The sequence below is a fragment of the Calidris pugnax genome, unplaced genomic scaffold, assembly GCF_001431845.1.
Source record: "Calidris pugnax isolate Ruff unplaced genomic scaffold, ASM143184v1 scaffold103, whole genome shotgun sequence".
Classification (NCBI taxonomy): Eukaryota; Metazoa; Chordata; class Aves; order Charadriiformes; family Scolopacidae; genus Calidris; species Calidris pugnax.
In genome coordinates this window covers 10,411,750-10,426,728 of record NW_015090990.1, presented here as the reverse complement: position 1 = coordinate 10,426,728, position 14,979 = coordinate 10,411,750, and the positions used below count along the sequence as shown (strand labels likewise).

General features: G+C 41.0%; 1 long non-coding RNA gene across 2 annotated transcripts in view; it reads left to right on the top strand.

The window, feature by feature from the left end:
* The first annotated feature begins 2,377 nt into the window (after positions 1-2,377).
* LOC106895278 overlaps positions 2,378-14,979 on the top strand; it is a 29,121-nt gene continuing 16,519 nt past the window's right edge. For both annotated transcript variants that reach the window (XR_001413402.1, XR_001413401.1), the window contains exon 1: positions 2,378-2,493. This is a non-coding gene — a long non-coding RNA (uncharacterized LOC106895278). The remainder of the gene's footprint in view (positions 2,494-14,979) is intronic.

Genomic DNA, 14,979 nt, shown 5'->3' with positions numbered 1-14,979 from the left:
TTATACAATCATTCTGTTTTCCAGGTGGCTGCCAGCACCTGTGATGTTACTGAAATGTCCCCAAAAGAAACTGCCTTGGCCCAAGACAATACGAGTCTGCAGGTTTTTGGTGGCAAGCTTGCATTGATTTTGGTTTTGCCACTTCTCTGTTTCCTGAATGAGAAACAGGTATATAATATTAGGCTCACCAATCAAATAACCTAGCACCGAACAAACCTTCCTTAGGGTATGCTTTCCAATTCTTAATTGTTTAAACATGACAGATGAAAGTGTTTGCTTTTAAGCGGCGTTCAAAATACATACATATATATTTAATTTACATTAATATTTTATCTTCAAGGACAACCTCTACAAAACACTACATCTAAACCCAGCTGAAATATGCTGGAGGGCAGTGATGCTGTTCTGAGGGACCTTGACAGGCTGAAGCAATGAGCTGACAGGGACCTCGTGGGTTTCAGTGAAGGCAAGTGCAGCATCTGGCAACTGGAACAAAATAATCCTATGCAACCATACAGACTGGTTGGAAGCAGTGTTGCCAGAAAAGACCTGAAGGTCTCAGTAGAAAAGAAGCTGAAAAGAAGACAGCTGCATGTTTATAAATGAGGCCAATACCGTCCTGTACTGTAATAGCAAGATTGTAGTTATACAGCCCAGGGCAGCGATTATTCCCACCATATCTTGGGTATTGTCTCCAGTTTGGCGCTTTCTGGCACAAAAGGGGTGTTGGTGTACTGGAACAAGTCCAACAGAGGCCACCAAGATGGCTTCTAGAGTACCTGAAGTACAAGCAGAGGCTAAGGGAAGTGGGCTTATTCAGCCTTAAGGAGGTGGAGGGGGGATCTTATTGCTGTCTGGGATGATCAGAGGCTGTAGAGAAGGCAGACTCTTCTCAGAGGTACACAGTGATATGACAAGAAACAACAAATGCAAGTTGTGACATGGGAAATTTTTATTAGATGTAAGAAAAAAGAATTCACTGTGAGGGTGGTTAAACACTGGAGCAGGGGCTCAGAGAGAAAAAGTCTTCATCCTTGGGTAAAGTCAAAATTTGACTGGACAAGGCCCTGAGAAGCCCCATCTAGTTGGACTTGTTTTGAGCAGGAGGCTGGATCAGATAACATCCCAGAGGTCCCCTCCAACCTAAACTCTTCTATGATTTGGTGATATTGCAACAAATTCCTTACTGTATTGACAGAATCAGTCAATATTACTCTGTTAGAGCCATTTACAAGGTGTTTTGTCAAAGATCTATCTGTCTCCATGCTATAGATTAATGATGTTTTCATCATCAGACTATGTCTTGTAGAGGAAGTAGCTATCTCTAAAATACAGTGTATTTTATAAAATGAGGATGGAAAAAATATAAGCCAAGAACAGCACCAGCTGATGTTAATTTTGCTAGAGACAGTGAGGATGAATTGGGCCTAAAATGTTTTTCTGATCAACACGGAACAGGACTCTGCAGTGAGAGCAATCCCATTGTCATTGCAAACATAATCAGAATTCAAGACTTTATCTTAAAATATCTATTTGATAAAGTCTGGGTATTGTAGGTTGACATGATATTTTATATGAGCTTTAAATTGTGTCAGAGATCTCTTCATGCATTTGTAGCATATCCCTGTAGAGATGTTAGTGTTGATACATCACAACACTTGCACGTTTGCATGTTGCAAAAGATGCTGTTTATTAGTGGCTACGTTTTTCCAATTAGCACAGTGCTGCATTTTTGTCTGCAGAAGGTGACTGACTTCCCCAGGACTGTGGGTTTCAACCAGGAAAGAGGAAGAGATCTATTACAAGTGTAAATTAGTGGTTAAGTCTCCTTTACCTCCTGGGATAACAACAGGCTGCTTCTGGGGCATACCTGGGATAACAACAGGCTGCTTCTGGGGCAAAGTAGTATAATTCACTACAGTGATACCATATGTATCAGACTGCTAAGCAGGAGTTTCTCCCTTGTATTTATTATGTCCCAATAGTGGGATATAATAGGATTTGATAAAAAGAAAAGTCTGTGACAGAAAATTCATTGATAGTTTCAGACTTCTCTGTATGCTCAAAGAAAGTTGTTTTTTTCCCCTCTTAACATTAATGTAAAATTTGTAATCTGCATAGGCAATAAAATCAAAAGATCACTTGGGTACAAGAATAAATGTAACATTTTTCTAATGTGTCTGTACCAAGATAACTGTCTTTAAAAGTTACTGGATTTTCTACCAAAAAGAAATATTCTGTTGGTTTTTGACAAAGGTAAAGTTTAGACCTTGTCATGCCATCTAGACTTTTATACTGTTAGAAACAGCCGTTCTAACATTTCTGCAAGTTCTCCCATGCAACTGAGGATTATTTTTTTTTTTTCAATCAAATATAGGAAGGTCATACAAAAGACCTGAGCTACGCAAAGATACCTTCTTATACTGACAGTAGCTAGAATGGAGTGAATGAAGCACCTGTGTCAAGTCCACCTGGTTCTCACAGCCTTTCCAGGTAGGAGGGACTGTTTCCTATTTATACATACATGGAAATATCTAAAGACATCTGTAGATTTTCTGTTCCATACCAGTCTAGAAGCACCATAACAGGTAGCCTTGCTCATCCCAAGGTTCTGTTCTGAAGGATTACTCACATAAATAGGACTGATCTTGGCCAAAATACTTGTGTGCTGGTCTCCACAAAGCCTGGCCAAGCAACATTGAAGCTTAAAACTGGTTTAAGAGGAGTTTAGGTTATTTGCTAAGATTGACCTATATGAATAATCAAGTCTGGTATTTTTACTGATTGGGCTCCCTACAGACTACATGAGGACAGAGATCTCCACAGAAAACAATATGTAAACAGAATATATATCATAACTCAGTGAATGCAAACTTTCCTGGCACCTCCTATTCAGATTTATCATGGAATATACTGTCTGACTCCTGCCACAGCAAGAGCTACAAATTAATTTGGTGTTGGCCAAAAGGCATTTCCTCTCCTCTTTATTAAGGCTGCTGTGGTTTAGTTTAGTGTACGTCTAGGGAAACAAAGATATAAATGGGAGCATTTGATTACCTCCTCTGACTCCTCATCTTTGTTTTCTGGATCTTTTTCCTGATGTGTCTTTGTTATAGTGGTCCAGTAGGCAGGTTACTTGAATGGGGTGATGGGAAGACTGTGTGAGTGACAGCTCAGCACCATACTGAATGGAGTTGAAACAACATATAGGTTGGTCTAGATGAGTCAGTGTACAAACTGACAACAGACTGTGGGATGTATTTGGTGTATGGCCTTTGATATGTTAAGCTACAGTATAGGGTTTCCATGCCAGTGAAATATCTAGTCAGTATTCCCCGCAGTGGGACACAAGACGTTCGTTCTCAGGAATGTGTATTTTTGCTGCTGCATACCAAGGCTGTTCTGCATAATGTGATCTTTTTACAAAAAGGAAGGGGAAGTATCAGAAACACACCCCTGGCAGTGATCCCCAGGGCCAGGCTCAGAACATAGGAGGGTAACAGCGAGCGCCACCGTCACAGCTCATGGGAAGTTAAAAGCACTTCTTTCTTTGTTCTCTTTGGATTATTGGGTCAGTAATATGCAAAGGTTATGTTGAGCTTCTAGTAAGTAGTTGCCCACAGGAAAGTCGTGGCTTTTTTTAATGGTTTCTCTGGTGCCAAATGCTAATTGCGAGACTGTACATTGTTCCTTTCATCTTCAGGATATCCCAGCATTTGCAAAGCAGCAGGTTAGATACTGTGTTCATGGACAAAGGGCTCAGGCACTGTGCACTCCCCAGACCTGGGAGCAGTTTGCGTTTCGTGGAGCTGAAATGTCGGTCAGGCCTTGAAATAGTCCCACGTTTCAGTTCCTTCCAGGAGTCCTCTCTGGGGAAAACCCTTAAGTAGTTCCCTGCTCTGGGTGAGAATTCACGGAGACCTGCCTGCGCAGCCCCCGCAGGCACGCAGGCATTTCAGCCCCACGCATCCCCTCGCAGCGCTCGCAGCCTTTGGGGGGGCAGACACAGCACGGGGATCCATCCATCCGTGGAGCCGTGTGTCTCCCTTCATGTCAGAGCCACGTTCCCACTCACCCTGCATCCCCGCTCTGCCTGCCTCCCCCTGTGCCCTTTGTGCTGCCTCCCTGCTCCCTCCCCTGCAGCAGATGTGTCCCACATCTCCCCTGCCTCTGCCAGTGGCACGGCAAAATTGATCTGGCTCCGCAGCTCTGAAATACCAGCAAGGGATGGGGAGGCCAGTCAGTTTGATTTCTGCTGCTGAGCTGATGGGGAAACAAAATGGAGGGGTGCGATGGGAGAGGGAGAGCGCAGGAGGTGTTGGAGGAGGGCTAACGTCGAGAGTGAGGGGATGGAGAAAAAGCAGACAGCAGAAGGAAGGAGCTGTGAGAGATGGGGAGAGAGTGTAACAGCAGTAGTGGGAAGAAATCAGAGCGTGAATAAAAATTCCTTTGTTAATTGCGCAGGAGGTGGCGGGTGATATCCAACAGGAAATGGTATAAGTGGCTTTGTGGCAAGAGTAAGGGGAATAATTAATGGGGATTTTTTGTGAAATAGGAAGAGGAAAACTGACCTGCTCTAAACAAAGCAGGGAAAAGTGGGAGGTATGGCTATTTCACAGAGTTCAAGTTTTCCTCATAGATCTGTCAGCAAGGGCTATTTCGTACTTGGCAACATCAGCAGTATCAAACCTGAGAGTTTAAAAATCACAACTCTAGCTCTCTCCAGACAATGAAATTTTCTTTAAAGTACTAGATTTTGGCTTCTCTTCATATGTTTTGGGTGCCTTATACTTGAACTCTGTTTTCGTGGGACTAAACAATAATGTAAAAAATTACCTGTGTTCTTCAACAAATCACTGGAATTTGAGAACTGAAGCTTTATAAATTCACCACAACTGGTAACAAAATCATATGAGTTAGTATTTCACTGGAGTGTGACTAACACTGACGTATTAAATTAGATGAGAACTCCTGTGGTCCAGGAGCATTTTATCATCTACATATTTGATGGCACACTGAAGTGGGTCTGTTTCCTATTTAATCTGATTCTTGCTACAAGGATGACTGGTGGTGCCAGAGGATTTAGCAGCTTCTCTCCTTGAGCAGGAGTGGCAGTGAGCTAAGACTGAGGAGGAGTGCCACAGAAGTAAGACCATGAGTGGGTGAAGGGATAGACTCACACGATAGCCATGGCCTGGATGGAAAGTAATACTGCTTTCCCAATCTATCTTTGAAGCGTGGTATGGCAGTGGTACCTATAGTGTGTTTTGACATTAACAGGGTAACATTCCCAAGACATTAATCTGCAGTTGTATTTTGATTTCGTGACATCTGTTAATAACAGAGTGACTGTCCAGCTCTCCAAGGTTAAGTACCCTCACGCTAGAATACCTCATTATCATCAGTATTAAGATACCTTTATCCTGCAGATGTTCCTAAAATATCAAGGTGAACAAGTAAAACAAGAGGTAAACCATAAATTCAAGGGTGGTCTTTAACAGCAATCATCAGCTTTTGCTCACTGGTGAAACTTCAACTGAATGTCATTTTATTGGTAGCTATGTATGTAAGGTTCTAGCTACTAGTGTTACTGCATACCTGGGAGACCATACAAAAAAATCCTTAGTTTAGACAGCTCTTTCTACTGTAGATGTGAAAGGCTTCATCAAGTATAAAATGCCGATGAAGGATCCCTTTTTTTTAACACTTGGACTAGGTTATTTGTCATGATAAATCTCATTTCTGGACAAGATAGAGACTGATTGGAGACACACGCATAAATAATGGCAGGAGTGAAAGACCTGTAGAAACTTTTCTGCAGCCTCTTCTCCATGTGAGGGGATAATTTTTCTGAGACAGACACCTAGCAGCACGGACATTTAAAAGTAAAACATAGTGGAAACCCCACCCAAACCATATGCTCCCCTACATACACACTTCCTCAAGAGAGGAGAATGAAGCAAAGATGATGGATGTTAGTCTTGTCAGTTAATGTGCTACTCAATGGAGTTTAGATGCTATGGGGATGAAAGCAGTTTAAGAGCTTCTATAGACTATGAAAGAATAATTCTATCACTGCCAAAGCATGTAACACCTGCTCATGCAGGGGTTCTGACATCAGAAAGAAATTTTCAGGAAGGTCATACAAAAGCTTCACATTAGGGGAGCTCAGATATGATGATTAAAAAAAATCATGATAAAAGCACATTAAATGGAAAACCACAATAAAAATTGACTATTGTGATGAAAGTTAGGTAGAAATTATGCCCATTAATCTTCCTCAAATGAAGAAAGAAATGACCTAGCTGACATCAAACACCTTATTAGAGTAAGCCATCTTTAATTAGTTAATGGAAATCAACTTACAATGTGTTTATTGGTCCGTTCCTTATTTACTAATATTCATGGACTTGAGCCTGTGAGCTGATTTTTTATGAGATAGTGATGCCTGGTACCAGTAATTACAGAGGAAAAAAGACCAACCTTTCCCATTTGCTGTAGTAGCCAGTGAGGATCCTCAGCGTTGTTAGGATGGAGTCCTTCTCTGATGGACTCTTTGGAGAGACTCTGCTGGAAATGGAGCAGATAGTGGGTTTTTTTTTCCATTTTGTTTGTCCTTTTGTTTTTAACACTCCCTATATATATATCACAGTTCATAGATGAGAAGATTTTTCTGCCATGTGTAAAGTTTAGATTCAGTTCCCTCTTCCCCTTCCTTATCTGAATCATTCAAAATCTATGTATTTTTTTAAAAAGACCACATGAGCCCGCTCTCCTCACTGTTTCCAATGGAGGTAGGTGGCCCTTACTCAGCATGCTGATGCTAGAGGTCCCATCTGGAGGTGGCTGACTCTCATTTGCCATTCCAGACATCAAAGTCCTACATATGGGTTTGAGGTACTAGGTCACAGCCCATGAAAGAAACTCCTCAGTGTCATTCTTTTTTGGTTCTAGCCCTATTCCTCTGGACGTTCAAATATCCTCATTGTCAGTGCAAAACTCTTAAGTCCGTTTCAAATTACACAGGAAGATGACCATTTCATTAAACATTTCAGTGAGATTTATAGAGAGCCCTAAATGCACTTTGTGACTGATACAGGACACTAATTCCCCTAGGTTTTGTTTTTAGAAAAGCTTACACTGTTATTACTGCTCTGGTCAAAGGTTACGCTTCCTGCTCTCCATCAATGCAAGCGGCATGTAAGTGTTTTCAGATATTAGTCAGATTACCTTTTTCCAAGAACCATGCTACTGAGAATCCATCTGTAACAGTTAGAAAAGTTACAGCTGTATCAAGATGATGTGTCACAGTCTTCCTAGTAGTTGGGACTAACCATATACTTTCATAGTTGGAGAAATTGTGGTAGTCTTTTTAATGTACCTCTTCTACTCATACCATTATCATTAATCATCCTACAGGTAGCCCATATCACAAATTTTAGAAAATTGTGTAGCAATAACCACCATTAACAAGACCTACAAAATAAGCAAAAATTCATGTTTGTCCCAGAAGAGTTTGTAGTGTGGCACTGAATCTCTTCCGGTAAAGCGGTAAGACTCTAAGTCTGCAGGAGCAGACGAACTCCAGCATGAGAGTTAACACTCCACATTTAACAAGAATTTTTTTTTAAGTAGCCACATGACCATTTGTCTCTTCTACTTGTTCTAGTTCTTTTCTTGTTAGATGTTCAACTCTAAGAGTTCACTGAGAGAGAAACCTAGTGTGTTTGAAACACTGGAGGAAGGATCCTCTGAAGCTGAGCTACAGTTCTTAGACATCCACGTCATCTCAGTTCATGTGTCTGGGGTGGTTTAAAATAAAGTCTACTTGTGTTAGCTGAGCAATCCTCTCACTCTACCTCGTCTTGAAAAAGACAGCATCTTTCTGTACTGCCCTCTCTTTTGGTTCCCTGTCCAGGCTGGTGCAGTGTACTCTGTGCTGAGTTGTGCGGAATATTTCCTTCTTCTCTCTACACATATTGTTACCAAGGTAAAATCCCTTAGACTAAATAATAAGGCATGATAAAATCTGCCTGTATGTGTAAGTGGAGGTAGTTCTCCCTTTCAATGAACTTTTTTAAGGTAACTAAACAAACCTTTCTGGACTCATTCAGTCCACTAGCCAACTCACATTCTTCATTCCAGTTTTCATCTTTGTTTCTTCAGATAAACCTTCCAATCTTACATCATTTCCCCACGGCAAACTTTGAAGGTCAACTAATTTAGCAGTGAAGTTTAACTTGCTGAAGGAGAGGATTATTAATTTGTTCTAGTTCCTTTTGTTGATTTTCCAAGTTTCCTATATACAAGTCACAGATGCATATGCAAAGGGCCAGGGAATATTAGTTTCAAATATCTGAAATATATATGTTGAAATGTGCATGTTGAAATGTAGCACTCATTTTGTCATTGGAGATTTTTTGCTTTTTCAAATTCTTTGTGTTTCTGCTAGCGTTAGTTTGCTGATCCCAGAAACAATAGCTTGCATAAGCAGATCATGATCATCAGCTCTGAAATTTATTCCTGATAAATCAGGAATTTAAAAAAAAAGAGTAATTTATACAAAATTAACTCCAAAAAGCATTATATTTTATGGAAAATATTTTTGATGTTTTGGCATGGCAAACTTAAGTCCTCATGGGACTTCAGCTGACAAGCAGCCAGTAAAGATCTCCAGTACCTTAGGGTGATACGATACAATTGTTATACTTCCAAATCTGTATTGCCTATCAAAGCTATGGACAGGAGAGCATCCCAAAGAGCAACCCCAGCTTTGCCTTGTGTATGCCTATGGGCTCATCGCAGCAGAGCTGATTGCTTGAACAGGGCCTTTGGTGGGTTACAGTGAGTTTGGATTAGAAAGCCGAGCTGATGTGTGGAGATAAATCACAGCCCAGTGCATTCTGTAAGTTTTGTATTTTGCTCGATCTCTAGAGCTGCAAGACTTTTTTCCCAGACTGTTAGCTCTTCAACGCAGAGACGCAGTCTTTGCAGGTGCTCAGTTGGGGCCTTATATGGTACGGCCCCCATGCTACTAGTCTTTATTTCAAAACAGCTGCTTGATTATCTTTAACTCTATGGATTAAGATAATAATGGGGGAAGGAAGCAGTGTGGGTGTCTGTGCAGAATGAAAGGAGGAGCAGTGTGCAGGGCAATAGCGCTGGCTGTGACCTGAGCCCTGTGTGCCCTTAAGAGCAGCAGTAAGTCAACGCTCTGTGTGAGGCTGCTGTGGAGGAAGCCAGGTGTCTACTGAAATTTTCCTAGTAGTGACGCTGCAGGTTTAACACACTTATTGATGCCTACCCAGCAGCATATACCTCCTTTGAACACAAGATAGGCATCTCACATACACCACTTAAATAATTTTTTATCCCGGTTTTCCAGTCTACGGCCTTATACCAACTTTTCTTGGTCCAGAGGCAACCAGCACAGTCATCGATGTCAGGGCAGCAGTGACAGGAAACAGACTGTAGATTTGTCCACTAGCCACATAGAGCCCTTCAGCCACCACCACTGCTTTTATTATGATAATCCCCAAAGAATCCTAGGATATTAACCACAGGAGGGCTGACGATACAGTATCGCTGATGCTCTCTCTGCCATGGCTATAGAATTTGGCCAATACCTATGGAAAAATACATTGTGTTGATGATGTCAACTTCTGAAAGCATAGTGACAGTATTAAAAGTTCAGTGTTAATTATCTATAAGCACACCTTATAGAAAAATAAGATTTTAAGAAAACAATCTCATTATGAATGCTTTTGTGACTGAAATTAATGGAAATACTGTATTGGTTGAAGGGAAAAGATGACAAGATTGTTTTGTTTCACCCACATGAGCATGGATGAGAAACCTGCAAATAATAATGGCTGAAAGAAAAGCCAAGTCTGTATTCAGGGAGAGGTAGGACTTCCAAATATTCAAGTTCAGATGTGAACTTGTGTGCATTTGATGCTGAAGAATTCAAAAAAGAAAACCTCATGTAAGGGAAGAAGTAGAATATGATATAGCTGGTCCTGATTCCAGCTCAGAAATTCCATAGGAAGAAGACAACAAATGTTCTGCTGCAAGAGGAATATTTGGGGCTTACCATAAATACCAAATGACATCAGTGTTTTCAGTGCTGTGTTGACAGAAGTGCCAGTTGCTCAGAGCTACATTTGCACGCCTCATGCTCATCATGGTATATCACTATACAGATGTTTTGCATGCAAAAACATGGAATTTCCTTAAAGTCATTTTTTTTTGAGCTATGCTTTCAGAATCACAGACTTGCATTAGAATGGAAATGGTTTTGAAGTGAAAAGTGAATATGGCTAAGAATTTCTCAACTCGATGGTCTGCCTGACCACTTCAGTCATATTTAATTCTGCCTTAATTTTGACAGAGCAAAAGAGGTCAAGAAATTTTCTGGGCTGAATTTTAGAGTTTGTACTCTTAGAAGCAGCACTGAAACACAGCTAACTGTAGCAAGTTATTCACCATTTTAAGACCCTTTTCTGCTAAGACTCTTTGCTGAGAAATAGTTGAGATCACCATACTTTATGATTATTTAGGTGACTTTAATCCCTGATGGTTTCATAAAGTTGCCAACACCAACTTGTAAGCAACCATTAAGATGAAGTTCATTTGTTTGTTGGCATTTTTTTACTTGATTTCTCCGCTAGTCCATGACAACTCTTGTACTGTCCTTACCACACTGAGAACCACCCAAAAGTGCGTCAAACAACATGACTAACATTTCACATGTGGTTTTTTCTTTCTTCAGTTCTCTCCTTGGGGAGAAAATTGCATGCATAATGGAACATTTTGCTTTGGCAGAGTATTATTGTTTAATTGTTGCTTTTTTTTAAAGTCCATGGGATGTGTTTATTTGAAAATTGAAGAATTATGTCTTGTACTTAGGGCAGAAGTTGGTGATATTTGTGCTGATGTTTGCTACTACAAAAGCTCATTCAGGCTGACTCTTGAAGTTTTGGGTTCCTCAAAACCAAACATTGTCCACTTAAAGACATGGCCTAGTGTCTGAAGCTTCACTAGCTGTCCTCTAGGAGTCAGGGTAGGCAACGGAGGATTGGTTTGATGTGCTTATAATAGCACAACCTTGGGTTACTACCAATCTTTCCATGCCATCCTTTCTGGTAAATATGAAACTATTGTGGGATCTTCCTTTGGTTCTTAACATTGTGCCTGCTTGGTACATCAGGCGTCTGTTCCATATTCTGCGACCACGTTGTGAGCTTCTTTTGAAGCAATGTATTGATTTTAAAATTGCTCTTTTGACTTCTTCATCATTGTCCATTTTTATTTAATTGATTTTCTTTCTACATAAGGTTCGGGAGGCTCTGTGAACTAAAAGGGGGGAAAAAGGCAAACAACAAACAACAGCTGGTTTCTTACTTCTGGTTAAAGATCCCATAGCATTTTTTAAGGATAAGATGATAGCGCTAACTTTCTAATAAAATTCTGTTTCCTTAATTATGTTTTTATCCCCTGTATCTAAACAATGATTTGATCCGTGGCATCCGTATTTTCTTGTAGTGTATTGCATGATGCTGCTATGTGTTGGCAAAACATATTATTGCTGTCCTCTTAGGGATTGTTTATGCCAGGCAGAACAGCCAACACGCACGTTTGTGTGTACAGCACCCACACACATTCTCACTCATACATAGTCAGTAGTCAGTAATAAAAGCACTTTGCTGCTAAATAAATTGAAAATAGTATTAATGCAATAAATGTCCAAGCAGGATTGATTCTGTGTATTTTATAGCATCCGCTATTGCTCTCTGTTTTCAAGCTACTGATTTGTTCAAGTCTGCATAATGTTGTTATTTCCAGATGCAATACTGGAGTTTGTCTGAGAGTGCCAATATTGGCTTGTTTTATTTAGTATTAAGTTTAGGCAGAGATTAACCACTCACTATATGAACAACATCTTGTAGTCTACATTTCTAATGTATATGTTAATTATTTTGAGTCACTTGTATCCATTTTCTATCAACTGCAGAAAAGGTCTATCTTCTATTTCTTGAATTTATAAAAACTACTGAAACTCAACATCAAAGGTCAAACGTAGGTGTTACGAGCACAGTGATGAACTTAAAATTGTGAAAACCTACTAAACTAACTCTGTAGTAGGAGAAACAGCTTCTTGCCCCCTCTTTGATTTCTGTTACATTAGAGGAGCGTAACATGCCATTATTATATGTTTACTCTTCTATCTAGTTCATTTACAAACATAAGGCACAAGAAAGCAGTGATTAGTGTATATAGGTATGGAAAGACATGTTACCAGTTAACGTAATGAAGCAGCATAATTCATTCTTTGCTGTCTACGTTATGTAGAGGGAAGCAAACGTGCATTAATCATGCAGAAAGCAGGAAATTGAGATGTATGGAAGGGAAGAGTGATATGATACATGAACCCATCCCCCAGCCTCACTGCGCTGGCAACAGGTCCGTTTTTGAATAATACATATTTTGACAGACAAGTCATTTGACAGGCAGGGCTGACCAGAAGGGATGTAAAGGAAGCAGCTACTTATTAGCAAGAAAAAGGAGGGAACAAAGCGTTATTACATCTAAGGCGAAGTAATGCTGACCCAGTTAGCATCCGCTAATGCGGAGGTGCTGACAAACTGACAGGTTTCAGAGAGCAGCCATCCAAAGGGAGTCAGCACCATCGTTTCTGGTGGGTGGTACATCCCACAGACGTTGCTACTAAGGCTAATGCCGCTCCACATAGTTCAGCCCCAGCTTCCTGACAGCCCTGCTCTGCACAATTCCTGCACAGGGAGATGCAGACAGGGAAAGGTGGAGGGGAATCATCTGTCCCTTGAGAGAAGTGCGTGTCCCAGGCTTGTAGCCTGATTGTCATCTCAGGAGAAGCTCTCTGCAGTTTGTCCTGGGCCAGAACAAAGTTCAGCCTGCAAGGTGCTACCTGTGCGAAGAGCAAGGGTGCAGGCTCAACAGCCTGCTGGGGCAGGAGCAGCCCAAGGGTAAAGCTCGTGCTGAGACCAGAGAAGCGCAGAGAGCTCTCAGCTCCTCCACTCGCTGTGCGTGATGTGCACCCACGCTGCGCGTGTCCACATGGCTCACAGAGGGAGACAGGCTCATCCAAAATCCGCTGTGCCAAGCAGAGCGGCACTTGTGCATTTCTCCCTAAAACCCTGGCTCCTGGGGTGCAGGACCAGCTTGGCACTCGCTGTGTCAAGGCAAGCAAGACAAGATCCCGGAGTCTGCTCAGCTGGTCCCTGTCAGAGCTGCATCTCGGCATCCTTCTTCTGTCACCCGTTCCCCAAGGCACAGCAGTTTCTGGAGCGCCACTTCCCTGCTGCACTCTAGGCTCCTCCAGGAAGGGGTGGCACATCCCAGAGGGCATTAGTGCTGCTTTGGCAGGCCTGAACTTTCAATTCCTGAAATCTTTCGCAGGGCTGCTCTCGCTTCAACACACGTTGCCTTGCATAGGAAAAACAGGAGCTGAATGGGAGCTGGTCCCCACCAGTATAGCTCCATTTTAACCCCTCTTCTGTTGCCAGTGGTGCAGGTTGGTGGAGGTCAGACATAGGAGTGAAAATCACGACCTTCACAGCGCTGGTTCGTGGGGTCTGTTATTCTGCACTGGCCAAGGCTGAAGGGGCCTACCATATGGTTCTGCTTGATTAAATTCAATTCACAAAAAATGCTGCATATGACATTTATATATACTTTTATATACATATATACATAGCTTGAATTGAATAAGGTCATAAAAATGATGAAGATTAAACATAAAAGGAAGATCACAGAAAAGGCAGCTCCAGCTGGTGTTCACCAACCTAGTGTGCTCAATGCTACTTTTTTAGCTGCTTCCTATTTTTCCACCAGTTGTCACTTAAGGAAAGTTAAAATAATTTTTCTTTATTATGAGTCTCATAAAAAATGATCACTGTTTATTTCATTGCTGGTTTATTTCTTTCTCTCTGCTCTCAGCTCACTTTTTTTATACCTGTCTTGATTTTAGATTTAGTTTGTGGGAATTTACTTTCCTTTTCTATTTCCCCAAATTCCAGGGTGCTTTATACTTAAAAGAAATCAGATAGATCCTTCCAAGGTAAAAGATATTTATCTTGCCTAGGTAGTCTCATACTCGGGCACATAACATATAATAAAAATAAATCCATATGGAGAAAAATGATGCTTATGAAATCGTAGGCATAAGCATTGGGTAGCTCTAAGCCCTTGTGCTGGCTGTAGGTAACATATTTTTACATTTAATTTGTTATTAATTATTTTGGATCTGTTAACTTGAGAGCTGTGGTTCAGTTTAGTGACACACAGGACTAGGCTCTGTTACTTTCCTTGCTTTTCGTTATGCTTTCCTTTCTCTTTTCCCATTCTCCCCATAGGTTCCTTCACACCAGGACAAAATCTGCAGGTCTGTAGTGTTTTTCTATGGAAAACAAATTTTTCAAGAGCCCCTGGATGATATTTCCAGTCACATTTTTGCCACGTCATTTTGTCTCCAGCTGCCAGAAGGAATTTGAAATGCATCGTAGTCACTACTCAAACTGATAACATGTGAGAGGTCCAGAAGAAATTGTTTATAAAATTTCTGACACAGCGTGCCTTGTAGTGCTGCTCTGTGTCATGTTCCATAGTTTTATATCCTAATCTGACATTATGAGATTACATAATGCATTCGATCTTTAAACAAGTATTCCTTTGAAATGTTTGACAGAGTTATGGCACTTCAGGTATTATTTCTTATTATGGACAGATAGGTCAAATCTGCAAACAATTTAATGGCCATACATCGCTACTCTTGTCAAATCAATCCTCCTAGCAAATGTGCTATCAGCGGTAGGAACATTTAGAAGCCTAATCCTTCAAGGTGCTAAACACACTGGTCCTCTTAACTCTAAGTGGAGCTGAAGGCTCTCAGCACCTCGCTGGAGAAGGGCTCCAATTAGCCTGCTTTTATAGTAATCCTGA